General features: G+C 30.4%; 1 protein-coding gene across 3 annotated transcripts in view; it reads right to left on the bottom strand.

Moving 5' to 3' along the window:
• The window catches only part of LOC113393514 (3',5'-cyclic-AMP phosphodiesterase), a 335,667-nt gene that overhangs the window by 264,930 nt on the left and 50,602 nt on the right, over positions 1–20,135 (bottom strand). Inside the window, exon 1 of one of the 3 annotated variants that reach the window (XM_026630451.2) lies at positions 9,412–9,869. The exons of 1 other annotated variant lie outside the window; for it this stretch is intronic. The gene's annotated coding sequence lies outside the window, so the exon portion shown is untranslated. Of the gene's footprint in view, positions 1–9,411; positions 9,870–20,135 lie in introns of those variants that run through there. One more of the 3 variants, XM_026630453.2, reaches the window with a different exon arrangement.

Genomic DNA, 20,135 nt, shown 5'->3' with positions numbered 1-20,135 from the left:
TTATCTTCATCTCAGGTCGATGACTTATACCTAATTAAGAAACATAAAATATAGCAGTCATTAACATTAAACAAGCGAACTGAAATAGCAAATATACGACATATAAGAAACTAAGACGTGCTATTAATAGTAATTCATATTACATAGTATGACGATAAACTGCTTTTAATAGGTTCAAAACAAGGTGACAAGATTCATTACTTAATCCGAGCACTAAAGCATCCTATGTACATATTTCTGCTTAAACAATGATATCTCTGTTTACGGTACGAGTAGTATATTTTAAAGATACGATCCTAAAATTACATAATACATAACCTACATCACAATTTTTTAATTCAAGTCATTGACCGATACCGATAGTATTTAAATTTATATTAAAGTAAATTTAATATACAATATTTTCTTCATTATTTTTCGGATTTAATTTCTCGTTCCACAGCTTTGACTTATAATTTGATCAGTTAATTAAATCCTCAGGTTCAATATAACGTTTATAATATTTCAAACATAATTAATTTGTCTCTCAAGATTGATTAATATATTTTTTTTTATAAGCATCATCACTTGTATTAGTCATTACCTTAATTGCAAATCGATTTTATATCGATTTACTCAAGCTAATATTTACGTGAACTGCATAGACGTACATTTGATGTAATATTTTTTTAATAGCATATAATATAACAAAAAAAGAATGCGACCGTGTTTATATTTTATCGATAAGATTAATCTATATTAATTTTATAATTAATATAATACAGCGCCATAAAAACATTTTAAATGCCTGTCTACACACACCTAGGCATGTAAGTGTAAACAAAATAAAATAAAGACTAATCTCAGGATTTTAATGGTTTAAGAAATGAATAAGCTAAAGTGATCAAAATTGCTTGATAAAAAAATATTTTATATTCCACCATATCTTTAACTTAAAAGTATAACAGAGTCTGGTATATTCGAGTAGAGCAGTAGTCACGTAGGATACTAGTTGTCTTAAGCTGGCAAATGACCTGAAATATTTACGTACCGTATCATTCGCGGCGAGCGTCTACTAAAAGTGTACTCATTCATTGCAAACTAAATTCAGACAAAGTACAGACAATTGTGATATTACAGTATGTGCATTGAAGTGACTTATAACGATATACGCAAAAGGTTTCGTCGAAAAACCTACAATCCTGTAGCAAATATTTGGCTCGCCGTTCAAACTATACGAATGTCCACATTGTAACATGTTATTTCACGTCAAAATGATACCGTTCAGACGCTAGCTTTAGACAATGTAAAGCAAGCACGTTAAGCCTCAGTCAATTAGCTTTCTAATCTTACTCCCGAGAAATAGTGGCTGAAGTTCTATCTCTCTTTTAATTGAATAGAAATGATAGAAATTAAATATGATATTCTAGACTTTATCGAGTTACTAATATAAGTACGTCGGCTTACGCCTCACGCGTACTTATTAACAAAGATTAAATCGCAATATTGAAATTCTGACTTTAGTTTTGATGCCTTGAAAAACAAATTGTTATTTAAGTATAAATTATACGATGTCCTTCTGACTGATTTCAGCCAGGGCGACTATTCTCAGAGGAGATCAATTACACTGCACAAGAGTGATTATAGCAGTTTACATGTTTACTCTAATAAATAATCCAATAGGGTGGCAATCCAAAACGTGGTCAGGTGCAAGACCAAAGGTTTTACTTGATTTCTGAGATAGAGAACTACAAGTTCTACTTCCAAACTTCAAGCTGCTTCAGATAATTTATGGACAGAATTACCTAATAACTTCATATGAGCATAACTTAGGACTTACACCCTGAACCTTGGGATGCAGCAGCATCATTAACTAACTATCTAAACAGTATATTCAAAACATATATTGATAAACATAATAGTCTTAAAAAACTTAATCAAACACGTTTCTTTGAAAAACGATTTCACTAGGACAATCAATAAAAATTAAAGTATTGTTTTGTTGACCGTATCAAATAAAATAAACACGAGTAAAAAAATACAATGTATCCACAATGAAAGATTTTTCAAGTGAGGTATTACAAAAAACCTTAAAATACGAAGAGAAACGAGGGAAACAATGAAAAAACAGTAATTAGGTTTTAAAAACCACACAGTTTCATTTATTTTAAGTGTACTGCAAACATTTTGTTCAAAACACATACACATTAAAATACATAAGACAAATCGTGGCAAATATCCAACATATTTAAGCTCGTAACACTATAAGAGTGAATCGTTTCCTCATTTCGATAAATAAGAAATAAATCACAGTAACTGCGTCTTAGATATTAATTATTGCGAGGCTGAACCGTGTGCACTGTGCAATATTAGAAGTTACTGAAATTGGCGCATTGAGTGAACTAACATTATTGATTGACGATACAAGTTTGATTGTATCAGTTGACACACAGCTGCCATATCTCAATCACTCTTTCTAATTATACAGCAAGACCTTTGCAAAAAAAATTAAATTGAAGTGCCCGTGTGATTTGAAAATAATTTACTTTTAATATAGGTATTTACATTTTACCAAAACTAAAACAGTTATTATTTTTATGTTTCATCAATATTATTGTATGTTATTTACGGGAGTATTCCAATGTACGGTTCACCACAATCTTTATATTAGCAAAGTCAGTTGAGTCTAATAAAGGATATAAAAAATTCACGTTTACGTATACGTGTTTACTACAAGTAAGTTGTTATAAATATAATTCAATATGTTTAATTATAAACACTAAAAACTATTTCCAAAGAAGGATTTACTTATGGTATAAAATGTGTTTGTTCCATATTTAACACAGGAACAATTATTGTAACAATTGCTTCAGTGAAATATATTATATGATAAAATAGAGTACTATGTTAAGATACTGAAATTTTACAACTAATATACATATCGTAATATGATCATATTGCGACTAACGCAGGACTGTAAAGAATGGAAACCGACAAGACACCAATATCCACTAGACTAATAATAATACTTAATGATTATTATGCTCGAAGTTCTCCAAAACGGCAATTTGAACATTCGAATCGCAAAAAAACCTAAGTTGCAATGAATGTAAAATAAAACACACACATCAAATACACACAAAATAAAACATGAAATGTTGATATATTTTAATCGAAAACAATAAAGTAAAGTAAATAAAAATAGGTGAAAATAACGATATGTCGAACAATTCAAATAGATTGAGCTGCTATGAATAATTACATAGTCATCTACTAAATGCTAGGAGAATTACCATGTGAATTTAAACCAAACATGCGGACCGCAGCCAGCATCGACAAGGATCGATTCGACAAGAGTCAATATTTGAATTTACCGCTCCCAACACCATACATCACTCGGCGGTCACATTACAAAACCGTTACTATTTCCTTTCAATCTATATTGCTATCACGCATTGTGTATTCCAATTTCGATTATAAAATTTTACAATTTGAAACAGTAATTTTTTGACAAATAATTCAAACTCCTTTAATTTTTTTTTTTTTTTTATGGAAATGTGTTGGAGCTTATTATTAATATATTTCAATGCCAAGCGTGAGATTAATTAAACACAAATAAAATAAATGAAAATCCATGTTAAAACCTACAACCTTCGGTTAAGATGTGTTCTACTGAGTCATCTCGGTTCGTCACATTTTTTATTTCAACATTACACCGTAACACTGCACTCACTTTAAAATCATCAAATTAAATTAAATAAACGTCGAAAAGGTCTACTTCGACAGAACGTCTAAAAGTTTGTAGAGGTATTTAAGCTGTCGAAACTTTATCAATAAACAGCGGACTTGCCAATTATATATACAAGAATAAAAATTTGAATAGCATTTATCCCTGAAGTATGTTTGAAAATCGATTTTTAAATAAATAAAAATATAAATTTGTGTTTGTTTACGATGTTTTAATGTAAAAGATGATTCTGCAATTTTTATTTAACAAAACCTATGAAAGAAAATGATTCTTATTTGTTTTACTGGATTCATAACTTTGGAAATGAAAAATGTTATATTAAAAAAGTATTACAGTATTGTCGCTTACAAACTTCGTAGGTGCTAAGACTTCATGTATTATTTACTAACTTGTATTTAAGTTATCTTTTTAGTATGTATAAATTTTAAATTATCTCACTCAAAGGATTGATCTGAGTTTTTTCGAGGCTGGTGTGGTGCGAACTATGTGTGAATATATAAGCCAATCTCTTCTATCTATCTATATCTATCTATATTCATAACTAGCTGAACCCGCGGCTTTACCCGCACGAAGTTAATAAATCACAAACTCTCCGTTTTACCCCCTTAGGATGGACTTTTGTAAAATCTTAGCGGATGTCTACACCCTATAAGGAACCTACCTGCCAAATTTCAAGTTTGTAGGTGTTATAGACTCTGATATTTCGTGATTAATCAGTGAGGTATATATTGTTAAAAAAGAATGATTTTTTAGTCAACAACATCTATCCGAAAAATTCGTTTAATCGAGATATTTCGATATTAAATCCTTAAAATTCAATAACATATCAATTGAACTGGCGACCATGTTTGACGTTTACGTGTGTATTCAGAAAATGATTTCCAAATAATTTCGTGTACGTGTACGGTAGGTAGTATATCGATTTTTATATTTATTTAGTTTCATTTATGTTACTCGAGGGCAGCCGGGGCTTTTATATAATAAAAATATAAAATATTGTGATTGAGTTTATGTTTGATGTGCCTGTATATTTTTATTTCTAGACAGCTTCACGATTACAATTTTAGTCTTGATTGCCTGCTGGGCTATTGGAACTTTCGTAGTAAAGCAAAGTTGCAAAGATAGTATTTTTTATATTCGTTTTGAATACGCAGGAAAATACAGACATGCATGGACCACTTCTAATTGGTTAGACCCATTCTGCTGTTATTGTACCGTAGACCGCAGATTGCTATATAATAACCCTCATCAAATTAACCTTGCACAATATATTATGGAAAAAAATTATATCTGTATGTTCTATTTCTATCAATGTATTATGTATATCATATTATAGGTAGGTATATATTATAAGTAGGTAATTCCTATTATAGATTAGAGATCCAGCTTATTAAGTCAACGTTGTCGGAGAAAAAAAATGTTGGTCAGGGAAAATCTAAGCGAATGCATCCAAAATATTTAATATTTATATCAAAAGGTATTTCAATAAGCGCATTAAAATTCGTAAAGCGTGAAGGAAATATACTCGTATTTCCAGCAGCTAAATTGGTTGAAATGGCAGTGAATGGATCGGATTAATAAACTGATATTAGTTTTGTATAACTGATTATACAACACTTTTCAGCTATAACTCGCGGGTCTGCTCGCATTCAGCTTGTGACGATAAACTGTCACTATATCTGTCATCTCGCCATATTATTGTTTTAAAAGAATGATGCATATATTAGTCAAATATTAATGTAAATAAGCAACGAAAGTCTAGTGTCGATACTTTTGGACTGCAACGCCAAAATTCCATCCCACGGCTCGCACTTCTGACTTTTCTAAGTCTGTATTTATTAGTGATTTTTCGCTGTTTTCAAATTATATTTTTAAATAAAGTCAGATATATATATGGTTCCGCGGACTTTGCATTAGATTTGCTAAAGACTAATTTTGTTTTAGTAAATAGTATTAAGGTATAATGGACGATTATTCAGCGCAACGCGTGTTGCTAACGCTTAATCTTTAGACTTGTTTCACTAATACCATTATTTTAAGCTAAAATCTAAATATTACTGAAAGTATATATGGCTTATGCTACTCCTCCTGTCTACTAAAACAATTATTAAAATCGGTTCCGTAGTTTCAAACAAATATAAAATATAATAATTGCATATAAGCCTATGAGCAGTGGTAACTAACATATGGTCTTTTTCTTATTTTTCAAATGTCAATTGCAATAATTTTGAACGAAAGCTATCGATTATCGATTTTCCTTATAGAAAACATAAAATAATATTTAAATCAACCGTAATGCTGTAGTCCTCTTTTTAAAGGTATCCTAAACATAAAGCCAATAGAATCTCGCATTAAATTAGATTTTAAGTGCAACCTCAATCGTGTGACAAAAGTCTATTAAACATTCTACCAATTAATTAAGACTGATTTAAACTACTTGCATAATTTAACTAAAATTTATTCTAAATTATGAATTATATATATTTTCTGCGAGTAGCAGGACATTTATCATGTCTCATAAATTGAACTCCTGTCATGGCAATTGAAATGAGTTAGGTGTCCATTAAATAGATTCGCGTAAAACTATTAAAGGCTATGCTATTGAAATATATATAACCGTGACATATTTAATATGTGTGTACCAACTTTGAAATAACTTTAAAACTGTATTTCAAATAAAGAATATTAAAAAGCTCGATTAGTCGGGTAACTTTAAAAAGTTAAAAAAAGTAAATTATCATCACGAATGCCTAATTGATCTTACTGAATATGAAACCAAAATGACACGGGCGTGTGTATTGTTGCATGTGTTTAATACATCATTTTGAAAAAGTATTTGTGAAAATAAAAATTCACACAAATAACGTAACTATTGTAAAACAAATAGTAAATAATTTCTCAATATATAATAAAGCTGCCTTTGTTTATATATCTTCGACATTATTATTTAGGTATAATGTTTTATTTAGAACCTTTGCTCACAAATACATATTGCTTATAAAACAAATTGCGGCATGGGAAATTTATAATTAGATATAATTAAATAAACCAAAAATATTGATGACTAATTTTCGCCCGCGGCTGCGGTCGCGTTTTACGGGTTAATTTCAGGTATTATCCACACAATACCTTTATATATTATAGCTTTTGTGTTATTTTGGTGTATACGCTAATTATTGTAAAGTTTCATTAAAATCCATTCAGTACTTTTCGCGTGAAAGGGTAACAAATATCCATACAAACAAACTTTAATATTCTTAAGATTATCATATCATAGCAATACCATACCAAATCAGTTGTTTGCATTAATTGAATGTTACTTCACTAATTACTTTTTGATTAATTGCGCTAGCCACAAGCACACCTGATCGCAATCCTTATGCTGTCAAAGAAACTCTTGCTTTTAGGAAGCCTACTCCATATAATAAGCTTGCTATAAACATACTCCAACTATCATTTGCAGGAAACAGAGACATACTTTGAAAAAGTATTTCGCACGTTTATTCTACTCAAGTTTTTACTTTGCTCGAGCGATAATTTAACAGTAAGACTATTTTTATAATATATTTAACATTCCTTTCTCTTATCCAACTTAGTATTGTGCTGAATAAAAAGGTGAAAATAGAATTTTTAAAATGTGTGTTATAAGATATATGTTATATGCTGTGTTAGATCTTTCTCTTGACATTTAATCTGACGTACGTATTTTTCGTGTATCTGTTGTAGTTTTGGCATTGTTCGATTACAAAGAGGCCGGACCGAAAATTTTCTTACTGACTTGTTTTACATGAAACTATAATCTATCTTGATATAAAAGTTTCATAGCAATGGGATTGATATGAAATGTGATTTTTGCGTAAATGAGCAACAATAAATAAGCAAACAAAATTCTAAATCCGTCTAATAAACGTAATTTACTAGGTAAATATACGAGTTTTTCACTTATCTCTTGAAGGATTAGTATTAAAAAAATATCAATACAAAATAATATAGAAAAACTCACACAAAGGACATTTAACGTAATTACTGACCATCATAAATTTACAATTATAATTTAAGCTAATCAAACAAATTTACGGTTGACACAATTATTCAATTACTGAGTGCGGTTAGATCACTAATGGAAGGCCACAGGCATATCAGTCTATTGTTGTAAACTTTCGACCCTATTTTTTCGTAAACACACACACACTTCAAAATATAGGCTAACACAATTGTTTACTTATTACGTATTATAATATGAATATATTACGGATAACAAAATTATTGTTAAGCTGTAGAATTGTTGTTAAAATGTGAGGCAAATGATATTCATATGCATACGTGCATACAAATATACACTCATTCATAGACTTACTGACACATACATACACGTACACACAAATATAAAACAAATACTCGTACATAACATATTTAGTTTACTTTATAAAACTAATAGATATTTAACGGCTATCGGTCCCGCCGATCCTTTTACAAAACGACCGTCAGAGCGGCACTAATTGATGTAACGAGTTTTTTATACGCGAACCCCCAGTTTTAGCAACACGATATGTTGCTAGCCCGTAACGAACGACCTTGTTATTTTACAATATAATAGCTTATTTGTACGAATGATTGAATGACAACAATATTTTGCCCATATATTCTTTAAAAAAAAAAAAATATTTGAACATCGAATACTAAACAAAATTAATCACTTTTCAGTTGACTTTCCTTTTAAATAAATTAACCAGCTACTTAGTGACAAGCGGTAATACTCTTCTTAATATAATACTTGATATGTTGCAAAATAATTGGTAAAGTTACTCGATATAGTGCAACATCACACCGCATCTTGACACCGCTTTTACCTTGCGGTACTTCAATCTTAGAACACGTAATACGAAGGCAGGCTATCTAAACAACAGACTTTGCACCTACTAACGTAAAGGCAGTCATCTATCAAATAGGGCCAAGACACGTTTACGCTTCTCAAGACAAAGGCTCAAGATTTATAGTTCCATTATACCAGCTACCAACGCCTATCGATGTGTTGCTACATATGTATATTCATTTACTTAATTGATCCGTATTTGCTTAAATAATTCATCAAATCATTGTGTTTCAGGGTATAGCCCTGATTATAATGTTTAATCTTTTAAGTCTTGAATGCTCTTAAATAAACTTATCCGTTTAATAATGTGAGTCTATTCCCGTAATCCCGTTCTTAAATCAACATCGTGTACCGATTAAACTAGCGAAATCAATGGCAGTTAAATAAGGATGTGCAAATACTATTAATGTTCTACTGATGTCGCTTCTTTTAACAGAGAGAAAAATATACCAATTTATATACAGTATTTACCTAAAACAGTGTTGTTTTTAAATACAAGAAATATGAAAATTTATATTAGTAAGCCCTCATTTGTTTTAATTTTATGTTTTCCAGTAATTTGTCTTGATATATTAATTTTCGTTTTAGAAGTTTAAGGAAATAGATATATTGTTTAAGGTAACATATTAAATACTTGGCACTTTGGTATTTTTATTGTAATTTGCTTTTTTTATAATAATATATAAGTCCATATAGATAACGTAGCAAAATTGTGAAGCAGTAAATAACTCTGCCTTTGGTTTTGGGTAAATAAGGGTATGGGTAATTTGATTTTAGTTAAGTGAAAAAAATATAACCAAATACAACTTACCAAATTCTTGGTGGGAGAGCTGAGGGCTACCCTCTCTCAGGGCATAGTCGGCGTCGTCGGGCGCCGCCGCGCGCGCCCCGCACCAGGGCACGCAGCAACGGAACACCCCCCCTCCGACCACCTTGGTGCCGTGCGCGCCCGACAAGCCAAGGCGCACGCGCCGCCCACCGCACTAACACAACACTCACTCACGCAAACACCGACACAGAACTTTAAAATCACCATTCGTGTTTTACATCGCTTTCAACTTCGATGTGATAAATAATCCCATCACTAGTTATAGTTTTGGCACGTAGTAAAGAGTAAATTTTCAAAAATATCTACATCAGTCTTGAGAGTCAGCAAAGATAATTATACTGATATGCGAGTTGATTGAGAGATTGAAAAAGGGAAAATAATTATCAAAGATTTATTCAACTTATCGCTTTCCCGTATCGCACATTATAAACATTCATAAAACCTTAATTTAACCCATAGTTTCAAATCTTTATCCGCTATTTCTGTAATTAGTTCGAATTTAATCGAATAAATTAATAATATAATAAAAGTTTTAATTATACTTTAAATTTATAGAAAAATCTCTTAAAAAAATTATATAGAACCGTTTTTAAACTTCACAAGAGTCAATTGAATGAAAGTTAGTGTGTTTAATTAAATAATATTAAATTTGTAAATCATTAAAGCTTATTAATAAGCTAAATAATCCGATTGTTAACGTTGTGCATTAATATATTTAGCTTATTACCACAGCGTATACCTGTAGGCACCGATAGGAATAAAATTGTAACTCTAATTAATATATTAAATATTGATCGATGCAGAATATAAAAATTTAATTATTTATTATTAATATCATTCAAGATTAACTTTTGACTGTCTTGCTAGTTTTTCGATCCGAACCGGTGTAAAAGATCTTAGTTGGTGTTAGCAATCTTGTATTTTAATAATGAACTAACTTATACATAAATTAATTCACAACGCAATAACTTGTATGTCTCTCTATAGAGATCTTAATATATAACCGTTTATTTTTCATATAACTATATAGATCAAAGTGCATTATGATTGTGACGAAAAGATGATCTACAAGTATTTGTTGGCAATCTTCCAATTAGACTCGTAGTTATTCTACACAGAATTATTAATGTCAAGAATAGGCACTCGCCCTCCAGTGACATCGAAATAGAAAAAGACATATGAGAACTGTCTTATAGGAGTTTATATTCGTACGAGTACTTTAGTTAGTGTAACACAGCACTTAATATAATAATAGTATGCTAAATTCACGTAGCTTTAAATCTTTGTCCGCTAGTTCTGTGATAATTTTAATATAATAAAATATATGTTTCAAAATCAATAAAAAGTTTAAATTGCACTTTTAATAAATACTGAGGTTGCTTGAAGGTTTTCTAGATAATACGTCCTATTCAATAAGGAACAAACATTTACTTATGGGCATTGAAATGTTTGTTTATCTGTGGTCACTTTAGTGTGAGTTTCTGTTATTGTACGTGTTACTTTTGATAATTACTAAACATCACACGAGAAAATATTATTGAACTAAACATTAATTTAAACACATAAAAACTTTTAATGAATATTTTTTTATTACATGTATCTAATATTGTTAATAAACTACTACAACATTTATAGCAAAGACTAAAAGTGGCCTATTGATAGTATTAATGGCGAGTTTAATTGGTTTCTTTGTTAAAATTGCTTTTGCTATAAAATACTTTTTAAATAGCTGGTATTAAATTCATAGTTGCCGTCTAGTTTCATTTATAACTCACGACTTCCGGAAAATCTAACTCGAACTTGATTAACAATTCATGTTAATCGAGTCTTTGATACAATTATTACAATACTTTTTAGAATCATAAGGACTTATCGAAATAATTTGAAGAGAGAAATTTATTTTCACCCGACATTTTTTTTAGAACTTATTTAATGCTTCAATGTAAACAATACTTGTTTCAACTGTTACAAGACTATTATTTGTATTGTAAATGCACTTAGCAAACTTACATATACAAGACAACATATTTATTAATTATAAAATCAACATACACGGATGAAGGACTATGTATTTTATTTCATTGATAACATAAGTCATATTTAGAATTTAAAATAGATGTTAATTTTCTGTAATGATATAATTTCTGTAATGATTCAAAAAGGGCAATTGTAATTGTAATTGTAATTTATTCTGACGTCACCAATACCGTCAGAAACTATTATCATTAAAAATATCATTATGAAATTCTGTACAAATACCACACGAATTTAAAAAAAAGTACGCAGTTTCAAGAGAACTAACTTAATAAAACTATATCAGAGACATCTGTAGATTTTATAATTCTATTCGCGTTAACTGTTCGTCATATAAATATTATTTCTGTCTTGTTTACTAGAGATGTACATTACCACGTAGATCTGGTTTTCATATATCTTTAAAGGCAAATTTATTTATACATAGTATTCAACAGTGACCCAGATGTATTTGCATGTCTATTTTCAAATAATAATATTAAATATGTATTTATTTAAATTATTAATTGTAATATTAATAAACAGTAAACTCTATAACATATTTAATTAACAAAATCCACTAAAAATATACTTATCTAACAAACATAGCCGGAATACCATTAAATTTGACCTTCAACATGTCATATACAATAGGTGATAGAAATATTCAATAATTCCATTTTATTCATATTGCGAGAGCCATGTAAGGAGGAGCTATGATCGAGACGTACATCAATTACTCCTCATTGAGCGGTCGGTGCTTCAATTGCCAGTCGTTTTTGTGACCATCATCGCTAACTACCTAATGATATAGACGTGCTCTCAATACTACCAATGACGTCAGTGTATCCATTACAATCAAAACTACTACAAACCAGTATATGCCATTCCAAATAAATTGTAAAAAAATATACCTAACTCACGAATGTAAACGTTATTGACCTTTAACGCAAAGCAATAAAAAGTATTGAACTGTTTTCAAATTAAATGATGATAATAGTTTGGAAATATATTAACATCAAAACTTAAACCTAAGCGAAGATAAATCCGTCTAGATATGTAAAAAGGAAACGTTTGACAGCAACCTTCAATCGCAGAGAATCTACGATCGATAGTTGATTTTATATATAAAATAACGAATATAATGCAGAATTTGTACATATGTATAATTTATCTTAGACTTAATGTTGAAAATATATTCATTAAAAATTCTTGCTAATTCTCGTTATAATTGATATATTTACTTACGACAATATGTTCTTTAATATAAGTATATACTACATTGTTTATGAACTAATAACTATTTGCTGTTGCGCTAATAATAATTGTTAAAATAAACAGTTAATACGTCAACAGTGACCGTTCATTGTTAATTGTGAACTCTAATGTTTTAACCAAGATCCGGTAAATATGATTTATAGATTGCTATGTTAGTGTTTCATTTTTTTAATGGACGCTTATATATTTCATTTAATTTATTTGTGTACTGAGTTTTCAATCTACAATTAATCGATTTATGAGTATAAGTTTTATGAAACTTTGGTGTTTACAAACATTCAACAAGTTGTCGATATATGAAGTATCCAATAAAACATATCCTCTATTGCTTATTTTTTTTTTCATAATAAAGTTGTACCACTTGTGTAACGGATTTTTTTATTACATTTAACACATTCGTCACACCTTAACCTCATGACGAGGAGAGTGCTAATGAATGTTTTACTACATGATTATCAGATTAAACTGTTATCTTATGTATCGTAGCGTTGATCGCGTTGTGCAAAAAATAATTCATAATACTTTTAGAAACTTAAACAAACTTCACCCATAAGTGAAATGATAGCACGGTTACGTTGCGACCACTCACAGAACAGAACGCTTGTAGCGTTAACATCACAGAAATTTACATACTCTGAAAATATAATATTAAAGGGCTCTTAAAACATAAAACAATGCCCCTATGGCACACTGCACTATATTGTTGGAGCGGAACGCGATAGAACGAATAAAGGGAGCGTGACCAGTCACGGAGTCCTACGAATATGGTAGAGCCGATGTATTAGGTTATAGCCGAGCGAACGGCAACGGAGGTAACTGACAGTCAGCAGTGCATTTCACGTTTCCCACATGATACACGAAAAGCAGTCCGGTAGGCGGCGCGGCGGAGCGACCCCGAGCGTCGCGACGGCCGGCAGACCGCGACTGGAGCCGTGAAGCGTCGCTGCGCGTCGCAGCCTAGGGCCCCGAGCGAGCAGGACGAACATACCGCTTTACGCCGCACTCTATCTACGATTCTAGCCCTTGAATCCTCTATCTTAATTCCTATTTACCTTGTCGGCATCGAGTCTCTTATGTTACAATGCGTCCGCTAAAGGGTTTTCACCCCGCAAACCGTTCGTTTCATGAGCGGAGTTACGTAGACGCAAGAGATAGAGATGCTGTGTGGCCTTTCCTATAGGCCGTTTTGATGTTATATCACTATTGAACGTGCCTTTGACTTGTTGTTTTGGCCATGAACGAGTTTTAACTGTGCACTCATTTCGACTACGACATCATTTTGTTCTATTAGAACATGTGACTAATAAATGCAAGTATTTTTAATACTATGTTTTTTTTTTAAATATTTATAAATAATCGTGTTATTATATTAAACAACACTACGGCTAGCGTTTACAAATATCGTGGCAGGTGTTCATGTCATCCATTCAATTAGGTATTGTGATATTTAAAAGCTAATTCGAGTTAATGCTTTTTAGTATGGTTTTATGATGGATTGATTTGCATCGTTTTATATAAAGAGACATTGATACATCTACGATAGCGTCACGACTACGCGTCTAAAGTCAAGCAGTAGATCGTGGCACTTCATCGTATCGTCAATTCGCACGCCAAATCGATCACTATTTATATCCAAGAACGCGTAACCGGGCATCTGTTCCAATACTAATTTTTAGAGTTACACAATTCCTCTATAATCCAACTTATTAAATACATCAAGCTAAGAAAAAATAAGAACCTTCTCGTTGTAATATTATATTCCTAATTAAATTAAATTTCTGTTTTCGATTACTTGTAAGTCATCAAATTTTGTAAATATACGAATACGAACTATATATATTTCTTTATATTATCAGATATCGTTTCAACAGTGCTACTTAAAAAATTAAATAAACAATTACAATAATTAATAACATTTGATGAAATTTATTATTATATTCATAACAAAAAGCATTTAAATTTACATTACATATTCTCATTTCACACATTCTAACAACACTAAGGTAATTTTACAAGTAGAAATGTTCAAATAAATAAGGTACAAAAAAACGTTCTTTTTTGTTAATAACTAATTTTGCACGAAACAAAAAAGGTTGAAATTTTAATACAAGGTAAGTTATAATTATTTATACCTTCTGTCTATTTTTTAACCATCTAATAATTTTTTTCACAAAGTTAGTATCAAAAACGCTTTTCACCCTCTCAACCCCCTAGCGTTCACCACAGTGGGTCGAAAATTTGAATTTGTTATTATTTTAACGTCCGAAACCACATATCAAAAAATCATAATGATACTAATTACTTGACCTTCACGGGCTTTATTGACTGGCCTATTAGCAACATTTTAAAAATAGAATTGTGGGAGATAAGTTCTTTTAAAGGCTGTTTCTAAATTATTATATATTTTTCTTAAATGTCAAGAATTAATCTCTAATTAAAGATATAAATAAAAAAAATTATTATTCATTATTAATAAAATTATGACACAATAGTACGTAAAGATTTTATAGACGTTTTTACATATTCAGACAGAATGGCGCTTATTTAATAGTCTATGATATTTATATCCTATACATAAATAAAAAAGCCCAAATATTTTACAATGTTGGATTTATAATATACTTTGAGAGTTATTATTATATACTAATTTGTTCATTACATCGATTATATTATTCTTGGATATTTGTTAATATCTCACATAAATTCAAAATATGAATACAATATTTATTCTTAATTCCATCGCATCGATTAATTTTAATTCACTGATCGATTTTTTATACTATAGTAGCAACTTCTTTTTCTATTAGATGGGATATGAACTATTAATAAGTACATTGACTGGAATCGATTCATATTGATAGGAAATAAAATAAATAATGACAGTACTATTACTGATGGCATTTAGACACAACTATAATAACGGTCTTAATAACGTTAAAAATCAATAATACATAACGCCTTGGAACATGACCGTCTGATTTCGATGACCTAGCTTTGGAATTCATATTTTACGACATTCAATAAATTTAAAACTACAATTTCGGCATATAGATTATACCCAAAAAACTGACACGGATCTCATCAGAGATATTTTTTAAACATATTGGCTTTGTATTTTATATGCATAAAAATCAACGAATACAAGTCCAGGATTTTTATCATCTATAAAGAATCGAATGTTGTGTATTCGGTACAGAACCATATTGCTATGTAGACCATACGTTCGTGTTTATCTGTTGACGGTCATGCGATTTCCGAATTAGATGCTCTAAAAATACAATATTAATTGAAGAAGACTTCGCCAGAGGACATACAGACTGCTATGTAGTGGCAATAAACTCTGTATTTCAATTAATAAATTATTTTAAGAACTGATAAGTCTAAATAACAACTTTTAAGCAGATACAAAATCAGGTATACGATAAATATTGCAAATTTACTTATCCAATAGTCTCATAAAAAATATTAAAAAAAAAACTTGATTCCATTATTGAATTTTTTCACAAGTATTTTCGGGTTACACGCTTGATTCCCGGGGAAATAGATTTGATTTTTTTCGTTGTTTTTTTTTTACGTTTCTATCGAATTAAATTTATTTTTGAAAAGTACAATTTTAATTTCAATTCAATTATCTTTACTATGGTATGCAAAAAATAAATAAAAATATTTAAAAAAATAATGATTAGTATTGTCTGACCCTTTTGTTGCACATGTATCACCAACGTTATATAAAGTCTTAAAAACTAAAACAATGCTCGAAGTGAGATTATGAAATAATTATGGAAGCTGAACACTTGGAGATGGGATGACAATAGTACAGCGAAAACATCAAATCCAATATCACAGTCTGTTCCGTTTGAAATGTCTATTGTTAAGATACCTTGAAAACATTAGATCAAAGATGTACAACAAGAATATTCCTTGCGTCATTTTTATAGCATAGACAATTTTAATAAAGTGTTCTATTGTATTTGGTAACATATTAGATACGTCGCCACATTTTTATCCTTATTCCGTATTCTCACGAGTCTTGGCATAAATATTTGAATAGCAATCAAATTACTCTGCTTTGATAATATAATGTCATAATATATATTACTTATGTGATTTACAAGCAATATTTTAGTGTTAGTAGTTAGCTAATAACATAAATCTTAAAGATTAGCTTTGATTCATTAAACAATATATGTTTTAAGACTGATTGGAATACAGAGTAAGATGGTTGACCATTTTTATTTTATTTATAATTACGAATTTATTACAAACTAGCTTCTGCCCGCGACTTCGTCCGCGTAGATTTCGGATTTGGATTTTGTTTGCGTATCTCAAACGGAAATCAAAATAACCCATAAAGATACAAAATATATATTTTTTAAATAAATAGAAGTAAGAAGATGATTTTTTTAAACTTTGCGAAAATTATGAAAACTTAATAACACTATACAGATCACGGATGAGATGTAAATAGTTATATTATGACTTGATTTTTGATTTTGTAAACTTATTTACCGACTATTTTTTTTCTATACATATAATTAAGGAGTAAATCGATCGAATCTGTAGGTGTACATTGAATATTTTTTGAAAATTCAAAGCTTATTATATTTTTATATGTTTAATAGCGGTCGCCCGCGGCTCCGCCCGCGTGGATATCGGTTACCGCTGCAAAACCCAGGCAAGCACCACTGAACTTTCATGTGCTTAATTTGTGTTTATAATTCATCTCGTCCAGTCGTGCCGGCAGTCCCGGAGTGCAACCCGTTGTTTTAGGATAGCGATTATTGTAGAGCTTCTCTATATATTCTCTATTCATTTGATGTTAAATTATTTTCAGGTAACAAAATATACTGAGGGTCGGGAGCCCCGGCTCGTGATAGGGCCACGTAAAGTTGCCCATTCTTTTCGTAAATCAATTCCTACTAATTTGAATGTTTGGCCCTGGATTTTTTTTATCGTTAGTGCGAAAGAAATTTTTACTGGAAATTGTAGGCTTTTGAAGGGTATAGGCAAATCAGTAGGAATCATGGGTATTCTTGGTATATTAACTAATTCACCAGCTGCAGGGCCGGTGATAATAATCTTCACTACTATTAAATTTTCTTTCTAGAGCCGAGATGGCCCAGTGTTTAGAACGCGTGCATCTTAACTGATGATTTCGGGTTCCAACCCAGGCAGGCACCACTGAATTTTCATGTGCTTAATTTGTGTTTATAATTCATCTCGTGCTTGGCGGTGAAGGAAAACATCGTGAGGAAACCTGCATGTGTCTAATTTCAACGAAATTCTGCCACATGTGTATTTCACCAACTCGCATTGGAGCAGCGTGGTGGAATATGCTCCATACCTTCTCCTCAACGGGAGAGGAGGCCTTAGCCCAGCAGTGGGAAATTTACAGGCTGATTATGTATGTATGTACTATTAAATTTTCTTTACCTCCTTTATAAGAAATCTCGTGCCACAAAATTTGAAATGTAAGTAGAGTACGAAGTATCACTTGTATTTTAAATTATGTTTATCAAAGCGAGCAGTTAACATTTTGCTTAATATTGCGTACAAATATCGCTGACTATTTAGATAAGATAATCACAATACTTATGGGAGTTCCTCAAAATATCAAGGAAAACTAGAAAAATGTTATCGATATATAATACAATATTCTATAGATAATATTATATTTTTAAGCTTTTCAATCACGTAGGTGCGTAAATTAAAATTTCACGTGATCGTGATCATATCGGTATCTCGGTTATCACTTTGTTATTATATTTGCTTGTTTATTTCAACAGATGACGAAACGAACGTGGAATAAAATTAGCTGTTCGTAATCCATAGATACATAAATATGTTTCATACAAATATACTTAATATGTATTAAACTACTGTATCACTATAACTACTGAGATTCTTACCAATTCTTTGTGGCAACAATCTGAATCGGTGATATCATTGATTGTTTTTTCAACAATTTGCCATCCACTGCTGGACGAAAACCTAATAGGATGGAGACCACACTTAGGCAATCGTAATGTTTTTAGTTATTAATGGTACAGTAAGTACGCTAAAATGTGTTCGTGAAAACCTTTTTTAATAAGGTTTATATTGATTTTGTGAATTCACGCAATGTACATTTAGCTTGCATAACACTAAAACAATACGTTGGCAACTCTCTTGTAATAATTAAGGCCAATACCCGCTATTGGTCTACTTAGTTATCAACAAGACAAATTGAAATGTTATGTTTATTGTATAAGATTCATTTATGTATCAATAAAAGTATATTTTATCTCCATTAATTTTATCCTGTAATTCAAAGAACTTTGCAATAATCAATATTAACGGCCATGTCTTGAATGACCATCAACAAACACGAAACTGAAATTATGAAATTCGTTTTTGAATGTAAAAGAAATAATTAAGAAATAACTGTGAGAAATTTCGATTTTGAAATCTTCATCTTCAGTTAATAGAAACATTCAAAGTGTATTTTTTAATAGCACACTAAGGAAAATTAATATTGTCATATTAGTGCTTAGTATAAGACAAACTTTGAAAAGGCATTAACATATTTTACTAACTTATCACCGACGTAGCAGTGGTTGTACTAGTAGTCGATAAAATTATTACAGTTTAATATTTACCAACCGCTGAACGCGGCTTTGATTACAAAATTAGAGATTTTGTCTGATTTCTTCGCCTCGCTTAACTTAAATACAATAAAGTCCAATTGTAACGCTTTGAAACTTAATGTTTAGTCGGAAATAATTTAATGTATTCCTTAAACATAATTTTGTTCTTTGCATAATTTAAACTCTTTGATATTAAGATAAAATATGTTTTGTCTCGTAAAATGTTCACGTAACTAATTATGACTTAAATTACTTTAACAAATTAGCCGTGGCACTCTTTGTCAAAGAAAGATTGCAGATGTGACAAGTGTAAAACGCTAGTTTTTATCACTAGACAACATAAAAGCGACAGCTCTAACAAATTGACTTTTTCAATTTCAGCGCCATGCTACACTGAAACTATCGGCACCCGTTTCGAAGCACTTTACTGTTTAGACGATAATACGCCTTCGTACCTACAGAATTAATACTTTCAAAGAAATCAACATGTATAGATAGACTATATGTAAAAAAATATGGTTAACAATGAGTTGCTAACATTTATGGAATGGTTTGAGACCAATATGTATAAATAGTTACGTTCCTCAAACTATGTATCGTTTATGGTAAATAAGTAATTATTACCAATAAAACATGATAATATTATGTATTTAGAAAAACATATCAACTATTTTTATCGATAATAAATAATAGGCATAATCATATTAGTTACTAGTTTAGTTATTAGTTTAGTCGTGAGATGGTGATTAGAATTTGTAATATATTAATTGTTACAAATGTTTTGTCTAA

The sequence above is a fragment of the Vanessa tameamea genome, chromosome 6 (genome assembly GCF_037043105.1).
Source record: "Vanessa tameamea isolate UH-Manoa-2023 chromosome 6, ilVanTame1 primary haplotype, whole genome shotgun sequence".
Lineage (NCBI taxonomy): Eukaryota > Metazoa > Arthropoda > Insecta > Lepidoptera > Nymphalidae > Vanessa > Vanessa tameamea.
Note: the sequence above shows the minus strand (reverse complement) of the source record. Positions and strands in the feature narration are given on the sequence as shown.